Below are 14,963 nucleotides of genomic sequence, written 5' to 3' on the forward strand. Positions count from 1 at the left end.
ATATATCAAAAGATTCATGTTCGCGTCAAGAAAAATTATGTTTGTTAGTGCATATCGTAAAAAGTTTTAAAACCGTCGTATCTCGAGCTACAAATGCGTTTTTTGTGTAAACGTTAATAAAAACTACAGATTCCAACTGATCGTGCTAATTCTTTCAGAAAATGTCTAATATGCATTTTCATACAGTATTCTATCACTCATTTCGATTTTCCACTCAAACAAAATTTTTCTGCAAATTTAGTTTTTGTGAGTTTTAAACTATATAATCGTCAATAAAACTACAAATCCCAACGGAATTCTCTAGTTAATTAAAAAGACCTGATATTAGTGTGTACGCAAGTATTTCTATCAAAAGATTCATGCTCGCGTCCAGAAATATCTGTGTTTGTGAGTGTAAATCTTGAAACATTGAAAAATCGTCGTTTCTCGAGCTAGAAATGCGTTTTTTGTATGAACATTAATAAAACCTGCAGATTGAAACCGATTGTGCTAATTCTTTCAGAAAGTGTGTAATACGCATTCTTAAACTGTACTCTATCACTGGTTTCGATTTTACACTCAAACAAAATTTAAAACAAAAAATTGGTTCTTGCGAGATGTTAAGCTATATAATCATGAATAAAAACTAGAAATCCCAACGGAATTCAATAGTTTCTTAAAGGAATGTGATATTAGTGTGTACGCACGTATTTCCATCAAAAGATTCATTTTCGCGTCCAGAAAAATATGTGTTTGTTAGTGTAAATCGTAAAAGTGGAAAAATCGTCGTTTCTCAAGTTAGAAATGCGTTTTTTGTGTAAACATTAACAAATACTAGAGTTTCCAACGAATTGTGTTAATTCTTTCAGAAAGTGTTTAATAAGCATTTTTATACAGTATTCGTTCACTCGTTTCGATTTTCCACTAAAAATTTCTCTAAATATTTATTTTTTGCGAGATTTTAAGCTATATAATAAAAATTGAATAAAAACTACAAATCGCAACGGAATTCTCTACTTTCTTAAACAATGTGATAATCCTTTGTAGGCACGTATTTGTATCAAAAGATTCATTTTCCCGTCCACAAAATATGTGTTTGTGTAAACCGTAAAATGTGGAAAAATCGTCGTTACTCGAGCTAGAAATGCGTTTTGTGTGTAAACATTAATATTCCAACCGATTGTGCTAATTCATTCAGAAAGTGCTTAACATGCATTTTTAAAGATTACTCAATCACTGTTTTCGGTTTTCCACTCAAACAAAATTTTTCTAACAATTTAGTTTTAGCGACATATTAAGCTATATAATCATGAATAAAAACAGAAATCCCAACGGAATTCTCTAGTTTCTTAATACAATGTGATATTCGTGTGTACGCACGTATTTCTATCAAAAGATTCATGTTCGCGTCCAGAAAAATGTGAGTTTGTTAGTGTAAGCCGTAAAAAGTGGAAAACTCGTTGTTTCTCGAGCTAGAAATGCGTTTTATGTGTAAACATTAATAAAACATACAGATTCGAACCGAATGAGGTATTTCTTTCTGAAAGTTTTTAAAGTGCTTTCTTAAACAGTACTTTATCACTGGTTTCGATTTCAAACTCAAAGAAAATAAAAAAAAAAATTGGATTTTTGCGAGATGTTAAGCTATATAATCTTCAATAAAATCTAGAAAACCCAAAGAAATTCTCTAGTTTCTTAAAAGAATGTGATAGTTATGTGTACGTACATATTTCTATCTAAAGATTAATTTTCGCGTCCAGAAAAATTTGTGTTTGTTAGTGCATATCGTAAAAAGTGTAAAAAAAACCGTCGTTTCTCGAGCTACAAATGCGTTTTTTTGTGTAAACGTTAATAAAAACTACAGATTCCAACCGATTGTGCTAATTCTTTCAGAAAGTGTCTAATTTGCATTTCTGTACAGAATTCTATCACTCATCTCTATTTTCCTCTCAAACAAAATTTTTCTACAAACATTTAGTTTTTGCGAGATTTAAGCTATATAATCGTGAATAAAAAGGACAATCCAAAGGATTGTGCTAATTCTTTCAGAAAGTGTTTAATATGCATTTCTGAACAGTACTCTATCAGTGGTTTCGATTTTCCACTCATACACAATTTTTCTAAAAATTTAGTTTTTGCGAGATTTTAAGCTATATAATCATGAATAAAAACTACAAATCCCAAAGGAACTCTCTAGTTTCTTAAAAGAATGTGATATTCGTGTGTACGCACGTATGTCTACTAATGTTTCATGTTCGAGTCCAGAAAAATATGAGCTTGTTAGAGTAAATCGTAAAATGTGGAAAAATCGAGGTTTCTCGAGCTAGAAATGCGTTTTTTGTATAAGCAAAAATTAAACATCTAAATTCCAACCGATTGTGCTAATTCTTTCAGAAAATGTTTAATATGCAGTTTTATGCAGCATTCTCTCACTTGTTTCGATTTTCCACTAAAACAAATTTTTTCTAAATATTTAGATTATTCGAGATATTAAGTTATATATTCATGAATAAAAACTACATCCCAACGGAATTTTCCATTTTCTTAAAAGAATGTGATATTTGTGTGTAAGCACGTATTTCTATCAAGAGGTTCATATTCGCGCTCAGAAATATATGTGTTTGTTAGTGTATATCGTAAAAAGTGGAAAAATCTTCGTTCCTCGAGTTAGAAATGCGTTTTTTAATAAAAACTACAGATTCCAAGCGATTGTGCTAATTCTTTCATAAAGAGTAAAATTTGCATTTTTAAACACTACTCCATCACAGGTTTCGATTTTCCACTCAAACAAATTTTTCTAATAATTTTGATTTTGTCAGATGTTAAGCTTTATAATCGTGAATAAAAACTATAAATCCCAACGGAAATCTCTAGTTTCTTAAAAAAAAGTCATAACCGTGTGTGCGCACGTATATCTATCAAACTTTCATGTTCGGGTCCAGTAAAATATGTTTGTTAATGTAAACCGTAAAATGTGTAAAAACCGTGGTCTCTCGAGCTACAAATGCGTTTTTTAATGTAAACGTTAATAAATAATACAGATTCCAAGCGTTTGTTCTAAATCTTTCAAAAAGTGTCTAATATGCATTTTTATACAGTATTCTATCACTCATCTCGATTTTCCAGTCAAATAAAATTTTTCTAAGAATTTAGTTTTTGCGAGATTTTAAACTATATATTCGTGAATAAAAACTACAAATCCCAACGGAATTCTCTAGTTTCTTAAAAAAATGTGATATTAGTGTGTACGCAAGTATTTCTATCAAAAGAATCATGTTCGCGTCCAGAAAGATTTGTGTTTGTTAGTGTAAATCGTGAAACATTGAAAAATCGTCCTATCTCGAACTAGAAATGCGTTTTTTGTATAAACATTAATAAGACCTACAAAATCCAAGCGATTGTGCTAATTCTTTGAGAAGTGTTTAATATGGATTTTTATACAGTATGCTATCACTCATATCGATTTGCCACTCACACAAAATTTTTCTAAAAATTTAGTTTTTGGGAGATTTTAAGCTATATAATCATGAATACAAACTACAAATCCCAAAGGAATTTTCCAGTTTCTTAAAGCTATATCAAATTCGTTTGTACGCACGTATTTCTATCAAAAGTTTCATGTTCGCGTCAAGAAAAATATAAGTTTGTTAGTGTAAATCGTAAAGAGGGAAACATCGTCGTTTCTCGAGCTAGAAATGCTTTTTTTTGTGCAAACATTATCAAATACTACAGTTTCCAACCGATTTTGTTAATACTTTCAGAAAATGTTTAATATGCATTTTTGTACAGTATTCGTTCCCTCGTTTCGATTTTCAATTAAAAACTTTTCTAAAAACTCAATTTATGCGAGATTCTAAGCCATAATACCATGAACAAAAACTACAAATCCCAACGAAATTCTCTACTTTCTTAAACAATGTCATATTGTTGTGTACTCACGTATTTCTATCAAAAGATTGATGTTTGCGTCCAGAAAAATATGTGTTTCTTAGTGTGAACCGTAAAATGTGGAAAAATCGTCCTTTCTCGAGCTAGAAATACGATTTATGTGTAAACGTTAATATAACCTACAGATTCCAACCGATTGTGCTAATTCTTTCAGAAAGTGTTAAACAAATACTTTTAAACAGTACTCTATCAGTGTTTTCGGTTTTCCAATCAAACAACATTTTTCTAAAAATTTAGTTTTTGCGAGGTATTAAGCTATATAATCACGAATAAAAATTACAAATCCCAATGGAATTCTCTACTTTCTTAAAAGAATGTGATATTCGTGTGTACGTACGTATTTCTACCAATGTTTCATGTTCGAGTCCAGAAATATATCAGTTTGTTAGTGTAAATCGTAAAAAGTTTAAAAATCGATGTTTCTCCATCTAGACAAACGTTTTTTGTATAAGCATTAATAAAATATGCAAATTCCAACCGATTGTTTAATATGTATTTTGATACAGAATTCCATTACTCGTCTCGATTTTCCATTCAAACATAATTTTTCTAAAAATTTTGTTCTTGCGAGATTTTAAGCTATAAAATAATCAATAAAATCTACAAATCCCAACGGAATTCTCTAGTTTATTAACTTGTGATATTAGAGTGTACGCACGTATCTCTATCAATAGATTCATGTTCGCGTCCAGAAAAATATGTGTTTGTTAGTGTATACCGTAAAAAGTGGAAAATTCGTCGTTTCTCGTGTTAGCAATGCGTTTTTTTGTGTAAACATTAATAAAAACTACAGATTCCAAGCGATTGTGCTAATTCTTAAAGAAAGAGTTTAATATGCACTATTATACAGTGTTATATCACTCGTTTTTATTTTCCGCTGTAACAAAATTTTTCTAAAAATTCAATTTTTGCTAGATTTTAGGCTATATAATCATGAATAAAAACTACAAATCCCAACGGAAATCTGTAGTTTATTAAAAGAATGTGATATTCGTGTGTACGCACGTATTTCTATCAAAAGATTCATGTTCGCGTCCAGAAAAATATGAGTTTGTTAGTGTAAATCGTAAAAAGTGGAAAAATCCTTTCTTCTGGTGCTAGAAATGCGTTTTTTCTGTAAACATTAATAAAGCCTACAAGTTCCAACCGATTGTGCTAATTCTTTCAAAAAGTGTTTAATATGTATTTTTAACAGTATTCTCTCACTCGTTTCGATTTTCCTCTCAAAGAAAATTTTTTCTAAGATTTTAGTTTTTCGAGATATTAAGCTATACAATCATGAATACAAACCACAAATCCCATCGGAATTCTCTAGTTTGTTAAAACAACGTGATAATCGTGTGTACGCACGTATTTCTATCAAAAGATTCATGTTCGCGTCCTGAAAATTATGAGTTTTTTAGTGTAAATCGTAAAAAGTGGAAAAATCGTCGTTTCTCGACCTACAAAAATCGTTTGTTGTATAAGCATTAATGAAACCTGCAATTTCCAACCGATTGTGTTAATTCTTTCAGGAAGTGTTCAATATCCTTCTTCATACAGTATTGTCCCACTCGTTTCGATTTGCCTCTCAAACAAAATTTTTCTAGAAATTTAGTTTTTCGAGATGTTTAGCTATATAAACATGAATAAAAACCACAAATCGCATCGGAATTCTCCAGTTTCTTAAAACAATGTGATAATCGTCTGTCCGCACGTAGTTCTATCAAAAGATTGATGTTCGCGTCCACAGAAATATGAGTTCATTAGTGTAACTCGTAAAAAGTGGAAAAATCGTCGTTCCAGAGTTTGAAATGCATTTTTGTGTAAACATTAATTAAATTAGAGATTTCAGGCGATTGTGCTAATTCTTTCAGAAAGAGTTTAATATTTATTTCTAAAAAGTCCTCTATCACTGGTTTCGATTTCCACTCAAACAAAATTTTTCTAAAAATTTAGATTTTGCGAGATGTTAAGTTATATAATCGTGAATAAAATCTAAAAATCCCAACGGAATTCTCTAGTTTCTTAAAAAAATGTTGTATTCCTGTGTACGCACGTATTTCTATCATAAGATTCATGTTCGCGTCCAGAAAAATCTGTGTTTGTTAGAGTAAATCGTGAAACATTGAAAAATCGTCGTTTCTAGAGCTAGAAAAACAGTTTTTGTATAAACATTAATAAAACCTACAAAATCCAAAGGATTGTGCTATTTCTTTCAGAATGTGTTTTATACACATTCTCTTACAGTATTCTATCACTCATATCGTTTTGCCACTCGAATAAAATTTTTCTAAAAATTAGGTTTTTGAGAGATTTTAAGCTCTATAATCACGAAAAAAACTACAAGTCCCAACGGAATTCCCTAGTTTCTTAAAACAATGTCAAATTCGTTTGTACGCACGTATTACTATCAAAAGTTTCATGTTCGCGTCCAGAAAAATATAAGCTTGTTAGTGTAAATCGTAAAAAGGAAAAAATCGTCGTTTCTCGAGTTAGAAAAGCGTTTTTTGTGTAAATTTTACAAATACTACAGTTTCCAACCAAGTGTGTTAAATATTTCAGAAAGTGTTTAATATGCATTTTTATAGAGTATTTGTTCACTCGCTTCGATTTTCCACTAAAAATATTTCTAAGAATTTAGTCTTTGCGAGAATTTAAGCTATATAATCATGAATAAAAACTACAAATTCCAACGGAATTCTCTAGTTTCTTAAACAATGTGATATTCCTGTGTACGCACGCATTCCTATCAGAAGATTCATGTTCGTGCCCAGAAAATTAAGTGTTTGTTAGTATAAACCGTAAAATGTGGAAAAATCGTCGTTTCTCCAGCCAGAAATGCGTTTTATGCGTCAACATTTATATATAACCTACAGATTCCAACCGATTGTACTAATTCTTTCAGAAAGTGTTTAACATGCATTTTTAAAGAGTACTCTATCAGTTTTCGGTTTTCAACTCACAGAAAATTTTTATAACAATTTAGTTTTACCGAGATATTAAGCTATATAATCTAGAATAAAAACTAGAAATCCCAACGGAATTCCCTAGTTTCTTAAAGCAATGTGATATTCGTGTGTACGCACGCATTTCTATCAAAAGATTCATTTCGCGTCCAGAAAAATATGAGTTTGTTAGTGTAAGCCGTAAAAAGTGGAAAAATCGTTGTTTCTCGAGCTTGAAATGCGTTTTATTTGTCAACATTAAATAAGCCTACAGATTCCAACCGATTGTGCTATTTCTTTCAGAAAGTTTTTATTTTGCATTCTTAAAAAGCACTGTATTACTGGTTTCGATCTTACACTCAAACAAAATTAAAAAAAAAATTGTTTATTGCGAGATGTTAAGCTATATAATCATGAATAAAAATTAGAAATCTAAACGGAAATCTCTAGATTTTTAAAAGATTGTGATATTCGTGTGTACGGACGTATTTCTATCAAAATATTCACGTTCGCGTCTAAAAACATACGTGCTTGTTAGTGTAAATCGTAAGAAGTGGAAAAATTCTCGTTTCTGCAGATAGAAATGCGTTTTTTGTGTAAACATTAATAAAACCTACAAATTCCAAACGTTTGGGCTCATTCTTTCCGAAAGTGTTTAATATGCTTTCTTAAACAGTACTCTATCACTGGTTTCGTTTTTAACCTCAAACAAAATTTAAAAAAAATGGTTTTTGCTAGAAGTTAAGCTATATAATCAAGACTAAAAATTAGAAATCCCAACGCAATTCTCTAGTTTTTAAAAGAATGTGATATTCGTGTGTACGCACGTATATATATATATATATATATATATATATATATATATATATATATATATATATATATATATCAAAAGATTCATATTCGCGTCAAGAAAAATTATGTTTGTTAGTGCATATCGTAAAAAGTTTTAAAACCGTCGTATCTCGAGCTACAAATGCGTTTTTTGTGTAAACGTTAATAAAAACTACAGATTCCAACTGATCGTGCTAATTCTTTCAGAAAATGTCTAATATGCATTTTCATACAGTATTCTATCACTCATTTCGATTTTCCACTAAAACAAAATTTTTCTGCAAATTTAGTTTTTGTGAGTTTTAAACTATATAATCGTCAATAAAACTACAAATCCCAACGGAATTCTCTAGTAAATTAAAAAGACCTGATATTAGTGTGTACGCAAGTATTTCTATCAAAAGATTCATGCTCGCGTCCAGAAATATCTGTGTTTGTGAGTGTAAATCTTGAAACATTGAAAAATCGTCGTTTCTCGAGCTAGAAATGCGTTTTTTGTATGAACATTAATAAAATCTGCAGATTGAAACCGATTGTGCTAATTCTTTCAGAAAGTGTGTAATACGCATTCTTAAACTGTACTCTATCACTGGTTTCGATTTTACACTCAAACAAAATTTAAAACAAAAAATTGGTTCTTGCGAGATGTTAAGCTATATAATCATGAATAAAAACTAGAAATCCCAACGGAATTCAATAGTTTCTTAAAGGAATGTGATATTAGTGTGTACGCACGTATTTCCATCAAAAGATTCATTTTCGCGTCCAGAAAAATATGTGTTTGTTAGTGTAAATCGTAAAAGTGGAAAAATCGTCGTTTCTCAAGTTAGAAATGCGTTTTTTGTGTAAACATTAACAAATACTAGAGTTTCCAACGAATTGTGTTAATTCTTTCAGAAAGTGTTTAATAAGCATTTTTATACAGTATTCGTTCACTCGTTTCGATTTTCCACTAAAAATTTCTCTAAATATTTATTTTTTGCGAGATTTTAAGCTATATAATAAAAATTGAATAAAAACTACAAATCGCAACGGAATTCTCTACTTTCTTAAACAATGTGATAATCCTTTGTAGGCACGTATTTGTATCAAAAGATTCATTTTCCCGTCCACAAAATATGTGTTTGTGTAAACCGTAAAATGTGGAAAAATCGTCGTTACTCGAGCTAGAAATGCGTTTTGTGTGTAAACATTAATATTCCAACCGATTGTGCTAATTCATTCAGAAAGTGCTTAACATGCATTTTTAAAGATTACTCAATCACTGTTTTCGGTTTTCCACTCAAACAAAATTTTTCTAACAATTTAGTTTTAGCGACATATTAAGCTATATAATCATGAATAAAAACAGAAATCCCAACGGAATTCTCTAGTTTCTTAATACAATGTGATATTCGTGTGTACGCACGTATTTCTATCAAAAGATTCATGTTCGCGTCCAGAAAAATGTGAGTTTGTTAGTGTAAGCCGTAAAAAGTGGAAAACTCGTTGTTTCTCGAGCTAGAAATGCGTTTTATGTGTAAACATTAATAAAACATACAGATTCGAACCGAATGAGGTATTTCTTTCTGAAAGTTTTTAAAGTGCTTTCTTAAACTGTACTTTATCACTGGTTTCGATTTCAAACTCAAAGAAAATAAAAAAAAAATTGGATTTTTGCGAGATGTTAAGCTATATAATCTTCAATAAAATCTAGAAAACCCAAAGAAATTCTCTAGTTTCTTAAAAGAATGTGATAGTTATGTGTACGTACATATTTCTATCTAAAGATTAATTTTCGCGTCCAGAAAAATATGTGTTTGTTAGTGCATATCGTAAAAAGTGTAAAAAAAACCGTCGTTTCTCGAGCTACAAATGCGTTTTTTTGTGTAAACGTTAATAAAAACTACAGATTCCAACCGATTGTGCTAATTCTTTCAGAAAGTGTCTAATTTGCATTTCTGTACAGAATTCTATCACTCATCTCTATTTTCCTCTCAAACAAAATTTTTCTACAAACATTTAGTTTTTGCGAGATTTAAGCTATATAATCGTGAATAAAAAGGACAATCCAAAGGATTGTGCTAATTCTTTCAGAAAGTGTTTAATATGCATTTCTGAACAGTACTCTATCAGTGGTTTCGATTTTCCACTCATACACAATTTTTCTAAAAATTTAGTTTTTGCGAGATTTTAAGCTATATAATCATGAATAAAAACTACAAATCCCAAAGGAACTCTCTAGTTTCTTAAAAGAATGTGATATTCGTGTGTACGCACGTATGTCTACTAATGTTTCATGTTCGAGTCCAGAAAAATATGAGCTTGTTAGAGTAAATCGTAAAATGTGGAAAAATCGAGGTTTCTCGAGCTAGAAATGCGTTTTTTGTATAAGCAAAAATTAAACATCTAAATTCCAACCGATTGTGCTAATTCTTTCAGAAAATGTTTAATATGCAGTTTTATGCAGCATTCTCTCACTTGTTTCGATTTTCCACTAAAACAAATTTTTTCTAAATATTTAGATTATTCGAGATATTAAGTTATATATTCATGAATAAAAACTACATCCCAACGGAATTTTCCATTTTCTTAAAAGAATGTGATATTTGTGTGTAAGCACGTATTTCTATCAAGAGGTTCATATTCGCGCTCAGAAATATATGTGTTTGTTAGTGTATATCGTAAAAAGTGGAAAAATCTTCGTTCCTCGAGTTAGAAATGCGTTTTTTAATAAAAACTACAGATTCCAAGCGATTGTGCTAATTCTTTCATAAAGAGTAAAATTTGCATTTTTAAACACTACTCCATCACAGGTTTCGATTTTCCACTCAAACAAATTTTTCTAATAATTTTGATTTTGTCAGATGTTAAGCTTTATAATCGTGAATAAAAACTATAAATCCCAACGGAAATCTCTAGTTTCTTAAAAAAAAGTCATAACCGTGTGTGCGCACGTATATCTATCAAACTTTCATGTTCGGGTCCAGTAAAATATGTTTGTTAATGTAAACCGTAAAATGTGTAAAAACCGTGGTCTCTCGAGCTACAAATGCGTTTTTTAATGTAAACGTTAATAAATAATACAGATTCCAAGCGTTTGTTCTAAATCTTTCAAAAAGTGTCTAATATGCATTTTTATACAGTATTCTATCACTCATCTCGATTTTCCAGTCAAATAAAATTTTTCTAAGAATTTAGTTTTTGCGAGATTTTAAACTATATATTCGTGAATAAAAACTACAAATCCCAACGGAATTCTCTAGTTTCTTAAAAAAATGTGATATTAGTGTGTACGCAAGTATTTCTATCAAAAGAATCATGTTCGCGTCCAGAAAGATTTGTGTTTGTTAGTGTAAATCGTGAAACATTGAAAAATCGTCCTATCTCGAACTAGAAATGCGTTTTTTGTATAAACATTAATAAGACCTACAAAATCCAAGCGATTGTGCTAATTCTTTGAGAAGTGTTTAATATGGATTTTTATACAGTATGCTATCACTCATATCGATTTGCCACTCACACAAAATTTTTCTAAAAATTTAGTTTTTGGGAGATTTTAAGCTATATAATCATGAATACAAACTACAAATCCCAAAGGAATTTTCCAGTTTCTTAAAGCTATATCAAATTCGTTTGTACGCACGTATTTCTATCAAAAGTTTCATGTTCGCGTCAAGAAAAATATAAGTTTGTTAGTGTAAATCGTAAAGAGGGAAACATCGTCGTTTCTCGAGCTAGAAATGCTTTTTTTTGTGCAAACATTATCAAATACTACAGTTTCCAACCGATTGTGTTAATACTTTCAGAAAATGTTTAATATGCATTTTTGTACAGTATTCGTTCCCTCGTTTCGATTTTCAATTAAAAACTTTTCTAAAAACTCAATTTATGCGAGATTCTAAGCCATAATACCATGAACAAAAACTACAAATCCCAACGAAATTCTCTACTTTCTTAAACAATGTCATATTGTTGTGTACTCACGTATTTCTATCAAAAGATTGATGTTTGCGTCCAGAAAAATATGTGTTTCTTAGTGTGAACCGTAAAATGTGGAAAAATCGTCCTTTCTCGAGCTAGAAATACGATTTATGTGTAAACGTTAATATAACCTACAGATTCCAACCGATTGTGCTAATTCTTTCAGAAAGTGTTAAACAAATACTTTTAAACAGTACTCTATCAGTGTTTTCGGTTTTCCAATCAAACAACATTTTTCTAAAAATTTAGTTTTTGCGAGGTATTAAGCTATATAATCACGAATAAAAATTACAAATCCCAATGGAATTCTCTACTTTCTTAAAAGAATGTGATATTCGTGTGTACGTACGTATTTCTACCAATGTTTCATGTTCGAGTCCAGAAATATATCAGTTTGTTAGTGTAAATCGTAAAAAGTTTAAAAATCGATGTTTCTCCATCTAGACAAACGTTTTTTGTATAAGCATTAATAAAATATGCAAATTCCAACCGATTGTTTAATATGTATTTTGATACAGAATTCCATTACTCGTCTCGATTTTCCATTCAAACATAATTTTTCTAAAAATTTTGTTCTTGCGAGATTTTAAGCTATAAAATAATCAATAAAATCTACAAATCCCAACGGAATTCTCTAGTTTATTAACTTGTGATATTAGAGTGTACGCACGTATCTCTATCAATAGATTCATGTTCGCGTCCAGAAAAATATGTGTTTGTTAGTGTATACCGTAAAAAGTGGAAAATTCGTCGTTTCTCGTGTTAGCAATGCGTTTTTTGTGTAAACATTAATAAAAACTACAGATTCCAAGCGATTGTGCTAATTCTTTCAGAAAGAGTTTAATATGCATTTTTAAACTGTACTTTATCACTGGTTTCGAATTGCCATTCAAACAAAATATTTCTAAAAATTCAGTTTTTGCGAGAATTTAAGTTATATAATCATGAATAAAAACTACAATTCTCAACGGAAAACTTTAGATTCTTAAAACAAGATCAAATAATCCTGTGTACGCACGTATTACTACCAAAAGATTGATGTTCGCGTCCAGAAAAAAAAAGAGATTGTTAGAGTAAATCGTAAAAAAGTGGAGATTCCAACCGATTGTGCTAATTCTTTCAGAAAGTGCTTAACATGCATTTTTATATAGTACTCTATCACTGTTTTCGGTTTTCCATTCAAACAAAATTTTTCCAAAGATTACGTTTTGAGAAATGTTAAGATATATAATCATGAATAAAAACTACAAATCCCAACGGAATTATTTATTTTCTTAAAAGAATGTGATATTCATATGTGCGCACGTATTTCTATCAAAAATTCATGTTCGCGTCCAGAAAAATATGTGTTGTTAATGTTAACCGTAAAAAGTGGAAAAATCGTCGTTTCTCGGGCTAGAAATGCGATTTTCGTGTAAACATTATTAAAACCTACAAATTCCAAACCGATTTTGCTAATTCTTTCAGAACGTGTTTAATATGCATTCTTAAACATTATTCTATCACTCGTTTAGATTTCACATGAAACAAAATTTTTGTAAAAATATACTTTTTGCGAGATTTTAAGGTATATAATCATGAATAAAGATTACAAATTCCAGCGGAATTCTCTAGTTTCTTACTAAAATGTCAAATTCGTGTGTACGCACGTATTTCTATCGAGAGATTCATGTTCGCGTCCAGAAAAATATGTGTTCTTAATGTTAACCGTAAAAAGTGGAAAAATCATCGTTCCTCGAGCTAGAATTGCGTTTTTGTGTAAACATGGATAAAACCTACAGATTCCAACCGATTGTGCTAATTCTTTCGTAAAGTGTTTAATATCCTTCTTCATACAGTATTCTCTCACTCGTTTCGATTTTCCTCGCAAAGAAAATGTTTCTAGAAACTTAATTTTTCGAGATGTTAAGCTATATATTCATGAATAAAACCACATATCCAATCAGAATTCTCTAGTTTCTTAAAACAATGTAAAATTCGTGTGTACGTACGTATTTGTACCATAAGATTCATGTTCGCGTCCAGAAAATATGTGTTTGTTAGTGTAAGCCGTAAAAAGTGTAAAAATCGTCGTTTCTCTAGCTACAAATGTGTTTTTGTGTAAAAGATAATAAAAATTACAGATTGCAACCGATTGTTCTAATTCTTTCAGAAAGTATTTAATATGCATTTTATACAGTATTCTGTCACTCATTTCTAATTTCCAGTCAAACAAAATTTTTCTAAAAATTTATATTTTGCGAAATTTTAAGCTTTATAATCATGAATAAAATCTACAAATCGTAATGGAATTCTCTAGTTTCTTATAAAAAAAATGTGATATTCGTGTGTACGCACCCATTTTTATCAAAAGATTCATCTTGGCTTCCAGAAAAATCTGTGTTTGTTAGTGTAAATCGTGAAACATTGAAAAATCGTCGTTTCTCGAGCTAGAAATGCGTTTTTTATAAACAATAATAAAGCCTACAAAATCCAACCGATTGTGCTAATTCTTTCAGAAAATATTTAATATGCATTTTTATACAATATTGTAAATTTTATACCGAACAACAATGTAACTTTATTATCTCAACAAAAGGATTTGCTCTCCACACAGTAACACAATATTCGTTAGTGCACTCCACTGACGACAATGACAATTTTCTTTGACTATTACGATCAACAATGAACTGTTAATCTTAACTAACATTTACAAAGCACAATTTACAACTCTGAACGATCAGTTCCCAGTTCACAGCTCGTTTTCTTGGCTAGTTCTTCTAGCTCTGTTACTCGCGTTCACAGAATGTCGAACCCCAGACCTTCAGAGACGACCCGCTGAACTTTGAATTCTGGTGCCCCAACTGCGGTCCACTGCACTCGAACTCCGGGCTTCAGGCTCCACAGTTACGGACACAACTCAAGTCGCGCTCTGGTCTCGAACCTGGCTTCACTCCTACACAAGACTGGCTTACTGACTGACTGACTGACTGACGTTCACTTACGTATTCTCTTTTATAACCAAACTATAGTTTCTCGAGAGTTCGCGAAAGATTCCACTCTCGAATAATCTGGATTTCCACTTCGAGGGACTTCTGGACGATACAGGAGGGTCCGTTTCCCCTTCATTCCGCACAAATCATTTGCGCGCGCGACCTCCCCTCGCCTCTCCAAGCCACGCGCCGCCCCCCAGTGCTCCGTGGAGCCCGTGTCTACTCACGCGCGACCTGCTTTCTTGCGGGAAGCGTGTTCGAGTCTCGAGATGGCTGTCACATTGCTCCCTCCTTAGGGCTGGCCGTCCCGGAGAGTCCATTGGTATTCCGCTAGTCGATC

Source organism: Periplaneta americana, chromosome 1 (assembly GCF_040183065.1).
Source record: "Periplaneta americana isolate PAMFEO1 chromosome 1, P.americana_PAMFEO1_priV1, whole genome shotgun sequence".
NCBI lineage: Eukaryota > Metazoa > Arthropoda > Insecta > Blattodea > Blattidae > Periplaneta > Periplaneta americana.